Genomic DNA, 22,243 nt, shown 5'->3' with positions numbered 1-22,243 from the left:
TACCCCATCAGTGCAGCAATGCTTATTCAATACCGCCAGCAGATGGAGACACTGGGGGATAATTTTCTAAGGATTTATACTGATTTTTCCTGTCTGAATTTGTCGCACAGAAAGTTGCAGGCCAAATATGTGTGACATTTCTGCGACTTTAGCTTCTAGAGCATTTTTACAACATTATACATAGGTGCTGAATACATAAAAAGCGACTGTTCAGCGACAGACAAGTCGCATCGGCTGAAAGTAGGCCAGAATGTCAGTCCATGTTGGAGCAGGTTTAGATACAGTCTAAAGCATAGATCTCAAAGTCTGTGCACAGAATTTAGCAAGGGCCTCGCACCTTCTGATGCATCAGGTAGGTGCACAATAGCATAGCCTAACCCTCTGTACTTTGGTCTATATTGATGCGGGACATAGACAGCCAGCTGATGACCAATCCATTAGTGCAATGGATGGCTGGAAGCATTTGTCTTTGCCTTTGCAATACCACAGAAGCAATGCATGGTCAATGTACAGCAATGACACACCTGTGTGAACAGCCAGGAGACCCCCCCCCCCCCCCCCCATGTTATGTTACATAGTTACATAGTTAGTACGGTCGAAAAAAGACATATGTCCATCACGTTCAACCAGGGAATTAAGGGGTAGGGGTGTGGCGCGATATTGGGGAAGGGATGAGATTTTATATTTCTTCATAAGCATTAATCTTATTTTGTCAATTAGGAACATTCAGCACCCACCCGCTATCAAGGCAGCTGCCTATCATGTCATGCCCTACCTGCACAGGTGTGCTGGCTACTCAAATGATCCAATTAAGGAGGCCATTTAGTCAGCAGCAGCAGAAGTCCTGTGCCTGGACGCTCCAACAGGGGCCAGACACAAGCAGAAGCAGAAGCAGCAGAAGCAGCAGCAGCACCACCTTTTGTTTTTTGGCTGCAGCAGCAGCAAGGCCCACAGGGCTGGCTAGCTGGCTAGCCAGCAAGCAGGTAGCAATGAAAGTAGGAATCTTTCTTTTTAACCCTGTAAGGGGGTGGTGCACTGTACCCGAAGATACTGCCATATCGGGTCAATGCATAGGGCGACGGAAGCAAGCTTCGAAATCGGCCCCCGTTCTCAAAAATCCATTTAATATATGGTCCCCAGATAGGGGACGTATCAGATATTAAACTGATAAGAACAGATACTACACTTGATCTTAGCCAAAAGGCCGAGAAGCGATAACCGTGAAAGGGGCGGGCCCAACAAGGTCCCCTTCATGGGCACTATCACTGCTTGCTGTCAGGGAGGCTGCCAGACAATTTTCCATGCACACTCTGGGCTGGGGGGCAGTCAACCACCAGTACACACAGCAGAACCTAAACCCATACCATTATTGCTAAGCAGCAAGACAGGGGCCCATTGCACTCCCACGGGGCCTTTTTAAATGCAATCCATAACCCGGATTTGCCAGGAACCCTTCTTACTCCTCCTACTTGCATGTGACACTGGGCTTAGGATCTGCATAGGAAACACACACACAAGCACACACCTACCTTTGTTGCCTGCAGATGCCTCCTTGGCTGTCCCCAAACGGTATCAAACCAACACCCACGGGAAGCTGTAAGCATAGAGGACATGCCTGCACCCCATTGGACTTACCTGTGTGGGTTAAATCCGGGTTATTTGACAACCTATGGCGGTGATGGTTCTGCTCAGGCAGAGCAGTGCTGATGCTCCTCATAAAGCTGTCGCTGCTGTGAAGGTTCTAGGTGACATCACAAATCCCTTTGGTTACATACACAACAAAGCTGGGTTGTTGTTGTTTACACTCTGCAAGGCCTGTGGAAGTGAGTGACATCATAGCACTGTAGTTCTGAGGGTTCAAGATGGATGCAACAATCTCCTGTTGCTTCTATGAAGGCCGTAATAGACGACATCACCAAACAGCTCCATAGTCACATACACAGCAAAGGAGAGATGTTGTTTACACCTAGTGATGTCAGTGGTATTGAGTGACATCACAGCACAGTGCTAAGGCTCCTGGGCCTGGACACAGCAGCGGCTGCAATATCTCAACGGAGAATACGTTTATATCTATGTGTGTGTGTGCGCATATATATATATATATATATATATATATATATATATATATATTTCTCCGCCGAAATCACTTTTAAACCCATTTCCACCTTTTTTTCCCTTCTCTTCCTCTTACTTTTTTTTCACGTTTTTTTACGTTTTTCTCCTTTTCGCCTCTTTTCTGGGCGTATTATTCTTCTTTTTCTTCTTTTTTTTCGTCTAATGCATACCCCATCAGTGCAGCAATGCTTATTCAATACCGCCAGCAGATGGAGACACTGGGGGATAATTTTCTAAGGATTTATACTGATTTTTCCTGTCTGAATTTGTCGCACAGAAAGTTGCAGGCCAAATATGTGTGACATTTCTGCGACTTTAGCTTCTAGAGCATTTTTACAACATTATACATAGGTGCTGAATACATAAAAAGCGACTGTTCAGCGACAGACAAGTCGCATCGGCTGAAAGTAGGCCAGAATGTCAGTCCATGTTGGAGCAGGTTTAGATACAGTCTAAAGCATAGATCTCAAAGTCTGTGCACAGAATTTAGCAAGGGCCTCGCACCTTCTGATGCATCAGGTAGGTGCACAATAGCATAGCCTAACCCTCTGTACTTTGGTCTATATTGATGCGGGACATAGACAGCCAGCTGATGACCAATCCATTAGTGCAATGGATGGCTGGAAGCATTTGTCTTTGCCTTTGCAATACCACAGAAGCAATGCATGGTCAATGTACAGCAATGACACACCTGTGTGAACAGCCAGGAGACCCCCCCCCCCCCCCCCCATGTTATGTTACATAGTTACATAGTTAGTACGGTCGAAAAAAGACATATGTCCATCACGTTCAACCAGGGAATTAAGGGGTAGGGGTGTGGCGCGATATTGGGGAAGGGATGAGATTTTATATTTCTTCATAAGCATTAATCTTATTTTGTCAATTAGGAACATTCAGCACCCACCCGCTATCAAGGCAGCTGCCTATCATGTCATGCCCTACCTGCACAGGTGTGCTGGCTACTCAAATGATCCAATTAAGGAGGCCATTTAGTCAGCAGCAGCAGAAGTCCTGTGCCTGGACGCTCCAACAGGGGCCAGACACAAGCAGAAGCAGAAGCAGCAGAAGCAGCAGCAGCACCACCTTTTGTTTTTTGGCTGCAGCAGCAGCAAGGCCCACAGGGCTGGCTAGCTGGCTAGCCAGCAAGCAGGTAGCAATGAAAGTAGGAATCTTTCTTTTTAACCCTGTAAGGGGGTGGTGCACTGTACCCGAAGATACTGCCATATCGGGTCAATGCATAGGGCGACGGAAGCAAGCTTCGAAATCGGCCCCCGTTCTCAAAAATCCATTTAATATATGGTCCCCAGATAGGGGACGTATCAGATATTAAACTGATAAGAACAGATACTACACTTGATCTTAGCCAAAAGGCCGAGAAGCGATAACCGTGAAAGGGGCGGGCCCAACAAGGTCCCCTTCATGGGCACTATCACTGCTTGCTGTCAGGGAGGCTGCCAGACAATTTTCCATGCACACTCTGGGCTGGGGGGCAGTCAACCACCAGTACACACAGCAGAACCTAAACCCATACCATTATTGCTAAGCAGCAAGACAGGGGCCCATTGCACTCCCACGGGGCCTTTTTAAATGCAATCCATAACCCGGATTTGCCAGGAACCCTTCTTACTCCTCCTACTTGCATGTGACACTGGGCTTAGGATCTGCATAGGAAACACACACACAAGCACACACCTACCTTTGTTGCCTGCAGATGCCTCCTTGGCTGTCCCCAAACGGTATCAAACCAACACCCACGGGAAGCTGTAAGCATAGAGGACATGCCTGCACCCCATTGGACTTACCTGTGTGGGTTAAATCCGGGTTATTTGACAACCTATGGCGGTGATGGTTCTGCTCAGGCAGAGCAGTGCTGATGCTCCTCATAAAGCTGTCGCTGCTGTGAAGGTTCTAGGTGACATCACAAATCCCTTTGGTTACATACACAACAAAGCTGGGTTGTTGTTGTTTACACTCTGCAAGGCCTGTGGAAGTGAGTGACATCATAGCACTGTAGTTCTGAGGGTTCAAGATGGATGCAACAATCTCCTGTTGCTTCTATGAAGGCCGTAATAGACGACATCACCAAACAGCTCCATAGTCACATACACAGCAAAGGAGAGATGTTGTTTACACCTAGTGATGTCAGTGGTATTGAGTGACATCACAGCACAGTGCTAAGGCTCCTGGGCCTGGACACAGCAGCGGCTGCAATATCTCAACGGAGAATACGTTTATATCTATGTGTGTGTGTGCGCATATATATATATATATATATATATATATATATATATATATATATATTTCTCCGCCGAAATCACTTTTAAACCCATTTCCACCTTTTTTTCCCTTCTCTTCCTCTTACTTTTTTTTCACGTTTTTTTACGTTTTTCTCCTTTTCGCCTCTTTTCTGGGCGTATTATTCTTCTTTTTCTTCTTTTTTTTCGTCTAATGCATACCCCATCAGTGCAGCAATGCTTATTCAATACCGCCAGCAGATGGAGACACTGGGGGATAATTTTCTAAGGATTTATACTGATTTTTCCTGTCTGAATTTGTCGCACAGAAAGTTGCAGGCCAAATATGTGTGACATTTCTGCGACTTTAGCTTCTAGAGCATTTTTACAACATTATACATAGGTGCTGAATACATAAAAAGCGACTGTTCAGCGACAGACAAGTCGCATCGGCTGAAAGTAGGCCAGAATGTCAGTCCATGTTGGAGCAGGTTTAGATACAGTCTAAAGCATAGATCTCAAAGTCTGTGCACAGAATTTAGCAAGGGCCTCGCACCTTCTGATGCATCAGGTAGGTGCACAATAGCATAGCCTAACCCTCTGTACTTTGGTCTATATTGATGCGGGACATAGACAGCCAGCTGATGACCAATCCATTAGTGCAATGGATGGCTGGAAGCATTTGTCTTTGCCTTTGCAATACCACAGAAGCAATGCATGGTCAATGTACAGCAATGACACACCTGTGTGAACAGCCAGGAGACCCCCCCCCCCCCCATGTTATGTTACATAGTTACATAGTTAGTACGGTCGAAAAAAGACATATGTCCATCACGTTCAACCAGGGAATTAAGGGGTAGGGGTGTGGCGCGATATTGGGGAAGGGATGAGATTTTATATTTCTTCATAAGCATTAATCTTATTTTGTCAATTAGGAACATTCAGCACCCACCCGCTATCAAGGCAGCTGCCTATCATGTCATGCCCTACCTGCACAGGTGTGCTGGCTACTCAAATGATCCAATTAAGGAGGCCATTTAGTCAGCAGCAGCAGAAGTCCTGTGCCTGGACGCTCCAACAGGGGCCAGACACAAGCAGAAGCAGAAGCAGCAGAAGCAGCAGCAGCACCACCTTTTGTTTTTTGGCTGCAGCAGCAGCAAGGCCCACAGGGCTGGCTAGCTGGCTAGCCAGCAAGCAGGTAGCAATGAAAGTAGGAATCTTTCTTTTTAACCCTGTAAGGGGGTGGTGCACTGTACCCGAAGATACTGCCATATCGGGTCAATGCATAGGGCGACGGAAGCAAGCTTCGAAATCGGCCCCCGTTCTCAAAAATCCATTTAATATATGGTCCCCAGATAGGGGACGTATCAGATATTAAACTGATAAGAACAGATACTACACTTGATCTTAGCCAAAAGGCCGAGAAGCGATAACCGTGAAAGGGGCGGGCCCAACAAGGTCCCCTTCATGGGCACTATCACTGCTTGCTGTCAGGGAGGCTGCCAGACAATTTTCCATGCACACTCTGGGCTGGGGGGCAGTCAACCACCAGTACACACAGCAGAACCTAAACCCATACCATTATTGCTAAGCAGCAAGACAGGGGCCCATTGCACTCCCACGGGGCCTTTTTAAATGCAATCCATAACCCGGATTTGCCAGGAACCCTTCTTACTCCTCCTACTTGCATGTGACACTGGGCTTAGGATCTGCATAGGAAACACACACACAAGCACACACCTACCTTTGTTGCCTGCAGATGCCTCCTTGGCTGTCCCCAAACGGTATCAAACCAACACCCACGGGAAGCTGTAAGCATAGAGGACATGCCTGCACCCCATTGGACTTACCTGTGTGGGTTAAATCCGGGTTATTTGACAACCTATGGCGGTGATGGTTCTGCTCAGGCAGAGCAGTGCTGATGCTCCTCATAAAGCTGTCGCTGCTGTGAAGGTTCTAGGTGACATCACAAATCCCTTTGGTTACATACACAACAAAGCTGGGTTGTTGTTGTTTACACTCTGCAAGGCCTGTGGAAGTGAGTGACATCATAGCACTGTAGTTCTGAGGGTTCAAGATGGATGCAACAATCTCCTGTTGCTTCTATGAAGGCCGTAATAGACGACATCACCAAACAGCTCCATAGTCACATACACAGCAAAGGAGAGATGTTGTTTACACCTAGTGATGTCAGTGGTATTGAGTGACATCACAGCACAGTGCTAAGGCTCCTGGGCCTGGACACAGCAGCGGCTGCAATATCTCAACGGAGAATACGTTTATATCTATGTGTGTGTGTGCGCATATATATATATATATATATATATATATATATATATATATATATATATTTCTCCGCCGAAATCACTTTTAAACCCATTTCCACCTTTTTTTCCCTTCTCTTCCTCTTACTTTTTTTTCACGTTTTTTTACGTTTTTCTCCTTTTCGCCTCTTTTCTGGGCGTATTATTCTTCTTTTTCTTCTTTTTTTTCGTCTAATGCATACCCCATCAGTGCAGCAATGCTTATTCAATACCGCCAGCAGATGGAGACACTGGGGGATAATTTTCTAAGGATTTATACTGATTTTTCCTGTCTGAATTTGTCGCACAGAAAGTTGCAGGCCAAATATGTGTGACATTTCTGCGACTTTAGCTTCTAGAGCATTTTTACAACATTATACATAGGTGCTGAATACATAAAAAGCGACTGTTCAGCGACAGACAAGTCGCATCGGCTGAAAGTAGGCCAGAATGTCAGTCCCATGTTGGAGCAGGTTTAGATACAGTCTAAAGCATAGATCTCAAAGTCTGTGCACAGAATTTAGCAAGGGCCTCGCACCTTCTGATGCATCAGGTAGGTGCACAATAGCATAGCCTAACCCTCTGTACTTTGGTCTATATTGATGCGGGACATAGACAGCCAGCTGATGACCAATCCATTAGTGCAATGGATGGCTGGAAGCATTTGTCTTTGCCTTTGCAATACCACAGAAGCAATGCATGGTCAATGTACAGCAATGACACACCTGTGTGAACAGCCAGGAGACCCCCCCCCCCCCCCCCATGTTATGTTACATAGTTACATAGTTAGTACGGTCGAAAAAAGACATATGTCCATCACGTTCAACCAGGGAATTAAGGGGTAGGGGTGTGGCGCGATATTGGGGAAGGGATGAGATTTTATATTTCTTCATAAGCATTAATCTTATTTTGTCAATTAGGAACATTCAGCACCCACCCGCTATCAAGGCAGCTGCCTATCATGTCATGCCCTACCTGCACAGGTGTGCTGGCTACTCAAATGATCCAATTAAGGAGGCCATTTAGTCAGCAGCAGCAGAAGTCCTGTGCCTGGACGCTCCAACAGGGGCCAGACACAAGCAGAAGCAGAAGCAGCAGAAGCAGCAGCAGCACCACCTTTTGTTTTTTGGCTGCAGCAGCAGCAAGGCCCACAGGGCTGGCTAGCTGGCTAGCCAGCAAGCAGGTAGCAATGAAAGTAGGAATCTTTCTTTTTAACCCTGTAAGGGGGTGGTGCACTGTACCCGAAGATACTGCCATATCGGGTCAATGCATAGGGCGACGGAAGCAAGCTTCGAAATCGGCCCCCGTTCTCAAAAATCCATTTAATATATGGTCCCCAGATAGGGGACGTATCAGATATTAAACTGATAAGAACAGATACTACACTTGATCTTAGCCAAAAGGCCGAGAAGCGATAACCGTGAAAGGGGCGGGCCCAACAAGGTCCCCTTCATGGGCACTATCACTGCTTGCTGTCAGGGAGGCTGCCAGACAATTTTCCATGCACACTCTGGGCTGGGGGGCAGTCAACCACCAGTACACACAGCAGAACCTAAACCCATACCATTATTGCTAAGCAGCAAGACAGGGGCCCATTGCACTCCCACGGGGCCTTTTTAAATGCAATCCATAACCCGGATTTGCCAGGAACCCTTCTTACTCCTCCTACTTGCATGTGACACTGGGCTTAGGATCTGCATAGGAAACACACACACAAGCACACACCTACCTTTGTTGCCTGCAGATGCCTCCTTGGCTGTCCCCAAACGGTATCAAACCAACACCCACGGGAAGCTGTAAGCATAGAGGACATGCCTGCACCCCATTGGACTTACCTGTGTGGGTTAAATCCGGGTTATTTGACAACCTATGGCGGTGATGGTTCTGCTCAGGCAGAGCAGTGCTGATGCTCCTCATAAAGCTGTCGCTGCTGTGAAGGTTCTAGGTGACATCACAAATCCCTTTGGTTACATACACAACAAAGCTGGGTTGTTGTTGTTTACACTCTGCAAGGCCTGTGGAAGTGAGTGACATCATAGCACTGTAGTTCTGAGGGTTCAAGATGGATGCAACAATCTCCTGTTGCTTCTATGAAGGCCGTAATAGACGACATCACCAAACAGCTCCATAGTCACATACACAGCAAAGGAGAGATGTTGTTTACACCTAGTGATGTCAGTGGTATTGAGTGACATCACAGCACAGTGCTAAGGCTCCTGGGCCTGGACACAGCAGCGGCTGCAATATCTCAACGGAGAATACGTTTATATCTATGTGTGTGTGTGCGCATATATATATATATATATATATATATATATATATATATATATATTTCTCCGCCGAAATCACTTTTAAACCCATTTCCACCTTTTTTTCCCTTCTCTTCCTCTTACTTTTTTTTCACGTTTTTTTACGTTTTTCTCCTTTTCGCCTCTTTTCTGGGCGTATTATTCTTCTTTTTCTTCTTTTTTTTCGTCTAATGCATACCCCATCAGTGCAGCAATGCTTATTCAATACCGCCAGCAGATGGAGACACTGGGGGATAATTTTCTAAGGATTTATACTGATTTTTCCTGTCTGAATTTGTCGCACAGAAAGTTGCAGGCCAAATATGTGTGACATTTCTGCGACTTTAGCTTCTAGAGCATTTTTACAACATTATACATAGGTGCTGAATACATAAAAAGCGACTGTTCAGCGACAGACAAGTCGCATCGGCTGAAAGTAGGCCAGAATGTCAGTCCATGTTGGAGCAGGTTTAGATACAGTCTAAAGCATAGATCTCAAAGTCTGTGCACAGAATTTAGCAAGGGCCTCGCACCTTCTGATGCATCAGGTAGGTGCACAATAGCATAGCCTAACCCTCTGTACTTTGGTCTATATTGATGCGGGACATAGACAGCCAGCTGATGACCAATCCATTAGTGCAATGGATGGCTGGAAGCATTTGTCTTTGCCTTTGCAATACCACAGAAGCAATGCATGGTCAATGTACAGCAATGACACACCTGTGTGAACAGCCAGGAGACCCCCCCCCCCCCCCCATGTTATGTTACATAGTTACATAGTTAGTACGGTCGAAAAAAGACATATGTCCATCACGTTCAACCAGGGAATTAAGGGGTAGGGGTGTGGCGCGATATTGGGGAAGGGATGAGATTTTATATTTCTTCATAAGCATTAATCTTATTTTGTCAATTAGGAACATTCAGCACCCACCCGCTATCAAGGCAGCTGCCTATCATGTCATGCCCTACCTGCACAGGTGTGCTGGCTACTCAAATGATCCAATTAAGGAGGCCATTTAGTCAGCAGCAGCAGAAGTCCTGTGCCTGGACGCTCCAACAGGGGCCAGACACAAGCAGAAGCAGAAGCAGCAGAAGCAGCAGCAGCACCACCTTTTGTTTTTTGGCTGCAGCAGCAGCAAGGCCCACAGGGCTGGCTAGCTGGCTAGCCAGCAAGCAGGTAGCAATGAAAGTAGGAATCTTTCTTTTTAACCCTGTAAGGGGGTGGTGCACTGTACCCGAAGATACTGCCATATCGGGTCAATGCATAGGGCGACGGAAGCAAGCTTCGAAATCGGCCCCCGTTCTCAAAAATCCATTTAATATATGGTCCCCAGATAGGGGACGTATCAGATATTAAACTGATAAGAACAGATACTACACTTGATCTTAGCCAAAAGGCCGAGAAGCGATAACCGTGAAAGGGGCGGGCCCAACAAGGTCCCCTTCATGGGCACTATCACTGCTTGCTGTCAGGGAGGCTGCCAGACAATTTTCCATGCACACTCTGGGCTGGGGGGCAGTCAACCACCAGTACACACAGCAGAACCTAAACCCATACCATTATTGCTAAGCAGCAAGACAGGGGCCCATTGCACTCCCACGGGGCCTTTTTAAATGCAATCCATAACCCGGATTTGCCAGGAACCCTTCTTACTCCTCCTACTTGCATGTGACACTGGGCTTAGGATCTGCATAGGAAACACACACACAAGCACACACCTACCTTTGTTGCCTGCAGATGCCTCCTTGGCTGTCCCCAAACGGTATCAAACCAACACCCACGGGAAGCTGTAAGCATAGAGGACATGCCTGCACCCCATTGGACTTACCTGTGTGGGTTAAATCCGGGTTATTTGACAACCTATGGCGGTGATGGTTCTGCTCAGGCAGAGCAGTGCTGATGCTCCTCATAAAGCTGTCGCTGCTGTGAAGGTTCTAGGTGACATCACAAATCCCTTTGGTTACATACACAACAAAGCTGGGTTGTTGTTGTTTACACTCTGCAAGGCCTGTGGAAGTGAGTGACATCATAGCACTGTAGTTCTGAGGGTTCAAGATGGATGCAACAATCTCCTGTTGCTTCTATGAAGGCCGTAATAGACGACATCACCAAACAGCTCCATAGTCACATACACAGCAAAGGAGAGATGTTGTTTACACCTAGTGATGTCAGTGGTATTGAGTGACATCACAGCACAGTGCTAAGGCTCCTGGGCCTGGACACAGCAGCGGCTGCAATATCTCAACGGAGAATACGTTTATATCTATGTGTGTGTGTGCGCATATATATATATATATATATATATATATATATATATATATATATATTTCTCCGCCGAAATCACTTTTAAACCCATTTCCACCTTTTTTTCCCTTCTCTTCCTCTTACTTTTTTTTCACGTTTTTTTACGTTTTTCTCCTTTTAGCCTCTTTTCTGGGCGTATTATTCTTCTTTTTCTTCTTTTTTTTCGTCTAATGCATACCCCATCAGTGCAGCAATGCTTATTCAATACCGCCAGCAGATGGAGACACTGGGGGATAATTTTCTAAGGATTTATACTGATTTTTCCTGTCTGAATTTGTCGCACAGAAAGTTGCAGGCCAAATATGTGTGACATTTCTGCGACTTTAGCTTCTAGAGCATTTTTACAACATTATACATAGGTGCTGAATACATAAAAAGCGACTGTTCAGCGACAGACAAGTCGCATCGGCTGAAAGTAGGCCAGAATGTCAGTCCATGTTGGAGCAGGTTTAGATACAGTCTAAAGCATAGATCTCAAAGTCTGTGCACAGAATTTAGCAAGGGCCTCGCACCTTCTGATGCATCAGGTAGGTGCACAATAGCATAGCCTAACCCTCTGTACTTTGGTCTATATTGATGCGGGACATAGACAGCCAGCTGATGACCAATCCATTAGTGCAATGGATGGCTGGAAGCATTTGTCTTTGCCTTTGCAATACCACAGAAGCAATGCATGGTCAATGTACAGCAATGACACACCTGTGTGAACAGCCAGGAGACCCCCCCCCCCCCATGTTATGTTACATAGTTACATAGTTAGTACGGTCGAAAAAAGACATATGTCCATCACGTTCAACCAGGGAATTAAGGGGTAGGGGTGTGGCGCGATATTGGGGAAGGGATGAGATTTTATATTTCTTCATAAGCATTAATCTTATTTTGTCAATTAGGAACATTCAGCACCCACCCGCTATCAAGGCAGCTGCCTATCATGTCATGCCCTACCTGCACAGGTGTGCTGGCTACTCAAATGATCCAATTAAGGAGGCCATTTAGTCAGCAGCAGCAGAAGTCCTGTGCCTGGACGCTCCAACAGGGGCCAGACACAAGCAGAAGCAGAAGCAGCAGAAGCAGCAGCAGCACCACCTTTTGTTTTTTGGCTGCAGCAGCAGCAAGGCCCACAGGGCTGGCTAGCTGGCTAGCCAGCAAGCAGGTAGCAATGAAAGTAGGAATCTTTCTTTTTAACCCTGTAAGGGGGTGGTGCACTGTACCCGAAGATACTGCCATATCGGGTCAATGCATAGGGCGACGGAAGCAAGCTTCGAAATCGGCCCCCGTTCTCAAAAATCCATTTAATATATGGTCCCCAGATAGGGGACGTATCAGATATTAAACTGATAAGAACAGATACTACACTTGATCTTAGCCAAAAGGCCGAGAAGCGATAACCGTGAAAGGGGCGGGCCCAACAAGGTCCCCTTCATGGGCACTATCACTGCTTGCTGTCAGGGAGGCTGCCAGACAATTTTCCATGCACACTCTGGGCTGGGGGGCAGTCAACCACCAGTACACACAGCAGAACCTAAACCCATACCATTATTGCTAAGCAGCAAGACAGGGGCCCATTGCACTCCCACGGGGCCTTTTTAAATGCAATCCATAACCCGGATTTGCCAGGAACCCTTCTTACTCCTCCTACTTGCATGTGACACTGGGCTTAGGATCTGCATAGGAAACACACACACAAGCACACACCTACCTTTGTTGCCTGCAGATGCCTCCTTGGCTGTCCCCAAACGGTATCAAACCAACACCCACGGGAAGCTGTAAGCATAGAGGACATGCCTGCACCCCATTGGACTTACCTGTGTGGGTTAAATCCGGGTTATTTGACAACCTATGGCGGTGATGGTTCTGCTCAGGCAGAGCAGTGCTGATGCTCCTCATAAAGCTGTCGCTGCTGTGAAGGTTCTAGGTGACATCACAAATCCCTTTGGTTACATACACAACAAAGCTGGGTTGTTGTTGTTTACACTCTGCAAGGCCTGTGGAAGTGAGTGACATCATAGCACTGTAGTTCTGAGGGTTCAAGATGGATGCAACAATCTCCTGTTGCTTCTATGAAGGCCGTAATAGACGACATCACCAAACAGCTCCATAGTCACATACACAGCAAAGGAGAGATGTTGTTTACACCTAGTGATGTCAGTGGTATTGAGTGACATCACAGCACAGTGCTAAGGCTCCTGGGCCTGGACACAGCAGCGGCTGCAATATCTCAACGGAGAATACGTTTATATCTATGTGTGTGTGTGCGCATATATATATATATATATATATATATATATATATATATATATATATATATTTCTCCGCCGAAATCACTTTTAAACCCATTTCCACCTTTTTTTCCCTTCTCTTCCTCTTACTTTTTTTTCACGTTTTTTTACGTTTTTCTCCTTTTCGCCTCTTTTCTGGGCGTATTATTCTTCTTTTTCTTCTTTTTTTTCGTCTAATGCATACCCCATCAGTGCAGCAATGCTTATTCAATACCGCCAGCAGATGGAGACACTGGGGGATAATTTTCTAAGGATTTATACTGATTTTTCCTGTCTGAATTTGTCGCACAGAAAGTTGCAGGCCAAATATGTGTGACATTTCTGCGACTTTAGCTTCTAGAGCATTTTTACAACATTATACATAGGTGCTGAATACATAAAAAGCGACTGTTCAGCGACAGACAAGTCGCATCGGCTGAAAGTAGGCCAGAATGTCAGTCCATGTTGGAGCAGGTTTAGATACAGTCTAAAGCATAGATCTCAAAGTCTGTGCACAGAATTTAGCAAGGGCCTCGCACCTTCTGATGCATCAGGTAGGTGCACAATAGCATAGCCTAACCCTCTGTACTTTGGTCTATATTGATGCGGGACATAGACAGCCAGCTGATGACCAATCCATTAGTGCAATGGATGGCTGGAAGCATTTGTCTTTGCCTTTGCAATACCACAGAAGCAATGCATGGTCAATGTACAGCAATGACACACCTGTGTGAACAGCCAGGAGACCCCCCCCCCCCCCCCCATGTTATGTTACATAGTTACATAGTTAGTACGGTCGAAAAAAGACATATGTCCATCACGTTCAACCAGGGAATTAAGGGGTAGGGGTGTGGCGCGATATTGGGGAAGGGATGAGATTTTATATTTCTTCATAAGCATTAATCTTATTTTGTCAATTAGGAACATTCAGCACCCACCCGCTATCAAGGCAGCTGCCTATCATGTCATGCCCTACCTGCACAGGTGTGCTGGCTACTCAAATGATCCAATTAAGGAGGCCATTTAGTCAGCAGCAGCAGAAGTCCTGTGCCTGGACGCTCCAACAGCGGCCAGACACAAGCAGAAGCAGAAGCAGCAGAAGCAGCAGCAGCACCACCTTTTGTTTTTTGGCTGCAGCAGCAGCAAGGCCCACAGGGCTGGCTAGCTGGCTAGCCAGCAAGCAGGTAGCAATGAAAGTAGGAATCTTTCTTTTTAACCCTGTAAGGGGGTGGTGCACTGTACCCGAAGATACTGCCATATCGGGTCAATGCATAGGGCGACGGAAGCAAGCTTCGAAATCGGCCCCCGTTCTCAAAAATCCATTTAATATATGGTCCCCAGATAGGGGACGTATCAGATATTAAACTGATAAGAACAGATACTACACTTGATCTTAGCCAAAAGGCCGAGAAGCGATAACCGTGAAAGGGGCGGGCCCAACAAGGTCCCCTTCATGGGCACTATCACTGCTTGCTGTCAGGGAGGCTGCCAGACAATTTTCCATGCACACTCTGGGCTGGGGGGCAGTCAACCACCAGTACACACAGCAGAACCTAAACCCATACCATTATTGCTAAGCAGCAAGACAGGGGCCCATTGCACTCCCACGGGGCCTTTTTAAATGCAATCCATAACCCGGATTTGCCAGGAACCCTTCTTACTCCTCCTACTTGCATGTGACACTGGGCTTAGGATCTGCATAGGAAACACACACACAAGCACACACCTACCTTTGTTGCCTGCAGATGCCTCCTTGGCTGTCCCCAAACGGTATCAAACCAACACCCACGGGAAGCTGTAAGCATAGAGGACATGCCTGCACCCCATTGGACTTACCTGTGTGGGTTAAATCCGGGTTATTTGACAACCTATGGCGGTGATGGTTCTGCTCAGGCAGAGCAGTGCTGATGCTCCTCATAAAGCTGTCGCTGCTGTGAAGGTTCTAGGTGACATCACAAATCCCTTTGGTTACATACACAACAAAGCTGGGTTGTTGTTGTTTACACTCTGCAAGGCCTGTGGAAGTGAGTGACATCATAGCACTGTAGTTCTGAGGGTTCAAGATGGATGCAACAATCTCCTGTTGCTTCTATGAAGGCCGTAATAGACGACATCACCAAACAGCTCCATAGTCACATACACAGCAAAGGAGAGATGTTGTTTACACCTAGTGATGTCAGTGGTATTGAGTGACATCACAGCACAGTGCTAAGGCTCCTGGGCCTGGACACAGCAGCGGCTGCAATATCTCAACGGAGAATACGTTTATATCTATGTGTGTGTGTGCGCATATATATATATATATATATATATATATATATATATATATATTTCTCCGCCGAAATCACTTTTAAACCCATTTCCACCTTTTTTTCCCTTCTCTTCCTCTTACTTTTTTTTCACGTTTTTTTACGTTTTTCTCCTTTTCGCCTCTTTTCTGGGCGTATTATTCTTCTTTTTCTTCTTTTTTTTCGTCTAATGCATACCCCATCAGTGCAGCAATGCTTATTCAATACCGCCAGCAGATGGAGACACTGGGGGATAATTTTCTAAGGATTTATACTGATTTTTCCTGTCTGAATTTGTCGCACAGAAAGTTGCAGGCCAAATATGTGTGACATTTCTGCGACTTTAGCTTCTAGAGCATTTTTACAACATTATACATAGGTGCTGAATACATAAAAAGCGACTGTTCAGCGACAGACAAGTCGCATCGGCTGAAAGTAGGCCAGAATGTCAGTCCATGTTGGAGCAGGTTTAGATACAGTCTAAAGCATAGATCTCAAAGTCTGTGCACAGAATTTAGCAAGGGCCTCGCACCTTCTGATGCATCAGGTAGGTGCACAATAGCATAGCCTAACCCTCTGTACTTTGGTCTATATTGATGCGGGACATAGACAGCCAGCTGATGACCAATCCATTAGTGCAATGGATGGCTGGAAGCATTTGTCTTTGCCTTTGCAATACCACAGAAGCAATGCATGGTCAATGTACAGCAATGACACACCTGTGTGAACAGCCAGGAGACCCCCCCCCCCATGTTATGTTACATAGTTACATAGTTAGTACGGTCGAAAAAAGACATATGTCCATCACGTTCAACCAGGGAATTAAGGGGTAGGGGTGTGGCGCGATATTGGGGAAGGGATGAGATTTTATATTTCTTCATAAGCATTAATTTTATTTTGTCAATTAGGAACATTCAGCACCCACCCGCTATCAAGGCAGCTGCCTATCATGTCATGCCCTACCTGCACAGGTGTGCTGGCTACTCAAATGATCCAATTAAGGAGGCCATTTAGTCAGCAGCAGCAGAAGTCCTGTGCCTGGACGCTCCAACAGGGGCCAGACACAAGCAGAAGCAGAAGCAGCAGAAGCAGCAGCAGCACCACCTTTTGTTTTTTGGCTGCAGCAGCAGCAAGGCCCACAGGGCTGGCTAGCTGGCTAGCCAGCAAGCAGGTAGCAATGAAAGTAGGAATCTTTCTTTTTAACCCTGTAAGGGGGTGGTGCACTGTACCCGAAGATACTGCCATATCGGGTCAATGCATAGGGCGACGGAAGCAAGCTTCGAAATCGGCCCCCGTTCTCAAAAATCCATTTAATATATGGTCCCCAGATAGGGGACGTATCAGATATTAAACTGATAAGAACAGATACTACACTTGATCTTAGCCAAAAGGCCGAGAAGCGATAACCGTGAAAGGGGCGGGCCCAACAAGGTCCCCTTCATGGGCACTATCACTGCTTGCTGTCAGGGAGGCTGCCAGACAATTTTCCATGCACACTCTGGGCTGGGGGGCAGTCAACCACCAGTACACACAGCAGAACCTAAACCCATACCATTATTGCTAAGCAGCAAGACAGGGGCCCATTGCACTCCCACGGGGCCTTTTTAAATGCAATCCATAACCCGGATTTGCCAGGAACCCTTCTTACTCCTCCTACTTGCATGTGACACTGGGCTTAGGATCTGCATAGGAAACACACACACAAGCACACACCTACCTTTGTTGCCTGCAGATGCCTCCTTGGCTGTCCCCAAACGGTATCAAACCAACACCCACGGGAAGCTGTAAGCATAGAGGACATGCCTGCACCCCATTGGACTTACCTGTGTGGGTTAAATCCGGGTTATTTGACAACCTATGGCGGTGATGGTTCTGCTCAGGCAGAGCAGTGCTGATGCTCCTCATAAAGCTGTCGCTGCTGTGAAGGTTCTAGGTGACATCACAAATCCCTTTGGTTACATACACAACAAAGCTGGGTTGTTGTTGTTTACACTCTGCAAGGCCTGTGGAAGTGAGTGACATCATAGCACTGTAGTTCTGAGGGTTCAAGATGGATGCAACAATCTCCTGTTGCTTCTATGAAGGCCGTAATAGACGACATCACCAAACAGCTCCATAGTCACATACACAGCAAAGGAGAGATGTTGTTTACACCTAGTGATGTCAGTGGTATTGAGTGACATCACAGCACAGTGCTAAGGCTCCTGGGCCTGGACACAGCAGCGGCTGCAATATCTCAACGGAGAATACGTTTATATCTATGTGTGTGTGTGCGCATATATATATATATATATATATATATATATATATATATATATATATTTCTCCGCCGAAATCACTTTTAAACCCATTTCCACCTTTTTTTCCCTTCTCTTCCTCTTACTTTTTTTTCACGTTTTTTTACGTTTTTCTCCTTTTCGCCTCTTTTCTGGGCGTATTATTCTTCTTTTTCTTCTTTTTTTTCGTCTAATGCATACCCCATCAGTGCAGCAATGCTTATTCAATACCGCCAGCAGATGGAGACACTGGGGGATAATTTTCTAAGGATTTATACAGATTTTTCCTGTCTGAATTTGTCGCACAGAAAGTTGCAGGCCAAATATGTGTGACATTTCTGCGACTTTAGCTTCTAGAGCATTTTTACAACATTATACATAGGTGCTGAATACATAAAAAGCGACTGTTCAGCGACAGACAAGTCGCATCGGCTGAAAGTAGGCCAGAATGTCAGTCCATGTTGGAGCAGGTTTAGATACAGTCTAAAGCATAGATCTCAAAGTCTGTGCACAGAATTTAGCAAGGGCCTCGCACCTTCTGATGCATCAGGTAGGTGCACAATAGCATAGCCTAACCCTCTGTACTTTGGTCTATATTGATGCGGGACATAGACAGCCAGCTGATGACCAATCCATTAGTGCAATGGATGGCTGGAAGCATTTGTCTTTGCCTTTGCAATACCACAGAAGCAATGCATGGTCAATGTACAGCAATGACACACCTGTGTGAACAGCCAGGAGACCCCCCCCCCCCCCCCCCCCCATGTTATGTTACATAGTTACATAGTTAGTACGGTCGAAAAAAGACATATGTCCATCACGTTCAACCAGGGAATTAAGGGGTAGGGGTGTGGCGCGATATTGGGGAAGGGATGAGATTTTATATTTCTTCATAAGCATTAATCTTATTTTGTCAATTAGGAACATTCAGCACCCACCCGCTATCAAGGCAGCTGCCTATCATGTCATGCCCTACCTGCACAGGTGTGCTGGCTACTCAAATGATCCAATTAAGGAGGCCATTTAGTCAGCAGCAGCAGAAGTCCTGTGCCTGGACGCTCCAACAGGGGCCAGACACAAGCAGAAGCAGAAGCAGCAGAAGCAGCAGCAGCACCACCTTTTGTTTTTTGGCTGCAGCAGCAGCAAGGCCCACAGGGCTGGCTAGCTGGCTAGCCAGCAAGCAGGTAGCAATGAAAGTAGGAATCTTTCTTTTTAACCCTGTAAGGGGGTGGTGCACTGTACCCGAAGATACTGCCATATCGGGTCAATGCATAGGGCGACGGAAGCAAGCTTCGAAATCGGCCCCCGTTCTCAAAAATCCATTTAATATATGGTCCCCAGATAGGGGACGTATCAGATATTAAACTGATAAGAACAGATACTACACTTGATCTTAGCCAAAAGGCCGAGAAGCGATAACCGTGAAAGGGGCGGGCCCAACAAGGTCCCCTTCATGGGCACTATCACTGCTTGCTGTCAGGGAGGCTGCCAGACAATTTTCCATGCACACTCTGGGCTGGGGGGCAGTCAACCACCAGTACACACAGCAGAACCTAAACCCATACCATTATTGCTAAGCAGCAAGACAGGGGCCCATTGCACTCCCACGGGGCCTTTTTAAATGCAATCCATAACCCGGATTTGCCAGGAACCCTTCTTACTCCTCCTACTTGCATGTGACACTGGGCTTAGGATCTGCATAGGAAACACACACACAAGCACACACCTACCTTTGTTGCCTGCAGATGCCTCCTTGGCTGTCCCCAAACGGTATCAAACCAACACCCACGGGAAGCTGTAAGCATAGAGGACATGCCTGCACCCCATTGGACTTACCTGTGTGGGTTAAATCCGGGTTATTTGACAACCTATGGCGGTGATGGTTCTGCTCAGGCAGAGCAGTGCTGATGCTCCTCATAAAGCTGTCGCTGCTGTGAAGGTTCTAGGTGACATCACAAATCCCTTTGGTTACATACACAACAAAGCTGGGTTGTTGTTGTTTACACTCTGCAAGGCCTGTGGAAGTGAGTGACATCATAGCACTGTAGTTCTGAGGGTTCAAGATGGATGCAACAATCTCCTGTTGCTTCTATGAAGGCCGTAATAGACGACATCACCAAACAGCTCCATAGTCACATACACAGCAAAGGAGAGATGTTGTTTACACCTAGTGATGTCAGTGGTATTGAGTGACATCACAGCACAGTGCTAAGGCTCCTGGGCCTGGACACAGCAGCGGCTGCAATATCTCAACGGAGAATACGTTTATATCTATGTGTGTGTGTGCGCATATATATATATATATATATATATATATATATATATATATATATATATTTCTCCGCCGAAATCACTTTTAAACCCATTTCCACCTTTTTTTCCCTTCTCTTCCTCTTACTTTTTTTTCACGTTTTTTTACGTTTTTCTCCTTTTCGCCTCTTTTCTGGGCGTATTATTCTTCTTTTTCTTCTTTTTTTTCGTCTAATGCATACCCCATCAGTGCAGCAATGCTTATTCAATACCGCCAGCAGATGGAGACACTGGGGGATAATTTTCTAAGGATTTATACTGATTTTTCCTGTCTGAATTTGTCGCACAGAAAGTTGCAGGCCAAATATGTGTGACATTTCTGCGACTTTAGCTTCTAGAGCATTTTTACAACATTATACATAGGTGCTGAATACATAAAAAGCGACTGTTCAGCGACAGACAAGTCGCATCGGCTGAAAGTAGGCCAGAATGTCAGTCCATGTTGGAGCAGGTTTAGATACAGTCTAAAGCATAGATCTCAAAGTCTGTGCACAGAATTTAGCAAGGGCCTCGCACCTTCTGATGCATCAGGTAGGTGCACAATAGCATAGCCTAACCCTCTGTACTTTGGTCTATATTGATGCGGGACATAGACAGCCAGCTGATGACCAATCCATTAGTGCAATGGATGGCTGGAAGCATTTGTCTTTGCCTTTGCAATACCACAGAAGCAATGCATGGTCAATGTACAGCAATGACACACCTGTGTGAACAGCCAGGAGACCCCCCCCCCCCCCCCCCCCATGTTATGTTACATAGTTACATAGTTAGTACGGTCGAAAAAAGACATATGTCCATCACGTTCAACCAGGGAATTAAGGGGTAGGGGTGTGGCGCGATATTGGGGAAGGGATGAGATTTTATATTTCTTCATAAGCATTAATCTTATTTTGTCAATTAGGAACATTCAGCACCCACCCGCTATCAAGGCAGCTGCCTATCATGTCATGCCCTACCTGCACAGGTGTGCTGGCTACTCAAATGATCCAATTAAGGAGGCCATTTAGTCAGCAGCAGCAGAAGTCCTGTGCCTGGACGCTCCAACAGGGGCCAGACACAAGCAGAAGCAGAAGCAGCAGAAGCAGCAGCAGCACCACCTTTTGTTTTTTGGCTGCAGCAGCAGCAAGGCCCACAGGGCTGGCTAGCTGGCTAGCCAGCAAGCAGGTAGCAATGAAAGTAGGAATCTTTCTTTTTAACCCTGTAAGGGGGTGGTGCACTGTACCCGAAGATACTGCCATATCGGGTCAATGCATAGGGCGACGGAAGCAAGCTTCGAAATCGGCCCCCGTTCTCAAAAATCCATTTAATATATGGTCCCCAGATAGGGGACGTATCAGATATTAAACTGATAAGAACAGATACTACACTTAATCTTAGCCAAAAGGCCGAGAAGCGATAACCGTGAAAGGGGCGGGCCCAACAAGGTCCCCTTCATGGGCACTATCACTGCTTGCTGTCAGGGAGGCTGCCAGACAATTTTCCATGCACACTCTGGGCTGGGGGGCAGTCAACCACCAGTACACACAGCAGAACCTAAACCCATACCATTATTGCTAAGCAGCAAGACAGGGGCCCATTGCACTCCCACGGGGCCTTTTTAAATGCAATCCATAACCCGGATTTGCCAGGAACCCTTCTTACTCCTCCTACTTGCATGTGACACTGGGCTTAGGATCTGCATAGGAAACACACACACAAGCACACACCTACCTTTGTTGCCTGCAGATGCCTCCTTGGCTGTCCCCAAACGGTATCAAACCAACACCCACGGGAAGCTGTAAGCATAGAGGACATGCCTGCACCCCATTGGACTTACCTGTGTGGGTTAAATCCGGGTTATTTGACAACCTATGGCGGTGATGGTTC

The 22,243-nt window shown here is 46.4% G+C and overlaps 10 non-coding genes across 10 annotated transcripts; all 10 read right to left on the bottom strand.

Moving 5' to 3' along the window:
• Positions 1-1,025: 1,025 nt before the first annotated feature.
• Positions 1,026-1,216, bottom strand: LOC130308158 (U2 spliceosomal RNA). Its single transcript, XR_008857203.1, has one exon. It is a non-coding gene; the product is annotated as a U2 spliceosomal RNA (small nuclear RNA).
• A 2,091-nt stretch (positions 1,217-3,307) lies between these two features.
• LOC130308157 (U2 spliceosomal RNA) lies at positions 3,308-3,498 on the bottom strand. Its single transcript, XR_008857202.1, has one exon. It is a non-coding gene; the product is annotated as a U2 spliceosomal RNA (small nuclear RNA).
• A 2,091-nt stretch (positions 3,499-5,589) lies between these two features.
• On the bottom strand, positions 5,590-5,780 carry LOC130308156 (U2 spliceosomal RNA). The gene has a single exon (XR_008857201.1). It is a non-coding gene; the product is annotated as a U2 spliceosomal RNA (small nuclear RNA).
• Positions 5,781-7,877: 2,097 nt separating this feature from the next.
• LOC130308155 (U2 spliceosomal RNA) lies at positions 7,878-8,068 on the bottom strand. Its single transcript, XR_008857200.1, has one exon. It is a non-coding gene; the product is annotated as a U2 spliceosomal RNA (small nuclear RNA).
• Positions 8,069-10,159: 2,091 nt separating this feature from the next.
• Positions 10,160-10,350, bottom strand: LOC130308191 (U2 spliceosomal RNA). The gene has a single exon (XR_008857233.1). It is a non-coding gene; the product is annotated as a U2 spliceosomal RNA (small nuclear RNA).
• Positions 10,351-12,440: 2,090 nt separating this feature from the next.
• Positions 12,441-12,631, bottom strand: LOC130308189 (U2 spliceosomal RNA). Its single transcript, XR_008857232.1, has one exon. It is a non-coding gene; the product is annotated as a U2 spliceosomal RNA (small nuclear RNA).
• Positions 12,632-14,729: 2,098 nt separating this feature from the next.
• Positions 14,730-14,920, bottom strand: LOC130308177 (U2 spliceosomal RNA). Its single transcript, XR_008857221.1, has one exon. It is a non-coding gene; the product is annotated as a U2 spliceosomal RNA (small nuclear RNA).
• A 2,084-nt stretch (positions 14,921-17,004) lies between these two features.
• On the bottom strand, positions 17,005-17,195 carry LOC130308165 (U2 spliceosomal RNA). Its single transcript, XR_008857210.1, has one exon. It is a non-coding gene; the product is annotated as a U2 spliceosomal RNA (small nuclear RNA).
• A 2,098-nt stretch (positions 17,196-19,293) lies between these two features.
• Positions 19,294-19,484, bottom strand: LOC130308154 (U2 spliceosomal RNA). The gene has a single exon (XR_008857199.1). It is a non-coding gene; the product is annotated as a U2 spliceosomal RNA (small nuclear RNA).
• Positions 19,485-21,583: 2,099 nt separating this feature from the next.
• On the bottom strand, positions 21,584-21,774 carry LOC130308186 (U2 spliceosomal RNA). Its single transcript, XR_008857230.1, has one exon. It is a non-coding gene; the product is annotated as a U2 spliceosomal RNA (small nuclear RNA).
• Positions 21,775-22,243: the final 469 nt, after the last annotated feature.

This window comes from Hyla sarda, unplaced genomic scaffold, assembly GCF_029499605.1.
Source record: "Hyla sarda isolate aHylSar1 unplaced genomic scaffold, aHylSar1.hap1 scaffold_1467, whole genome shotgun sequence".
Taxonomy (NCBI): domain Eukaryota; kingdom Metazoa; phylum Chordata; class Amphibia; order Anura; family Hylidae; genus Hyla; species Hyla sarda.
Note: the sequence above shows the minus strand (reverse complement) of the source record. Positions and strands in the feature narration are given on the sequence as shown.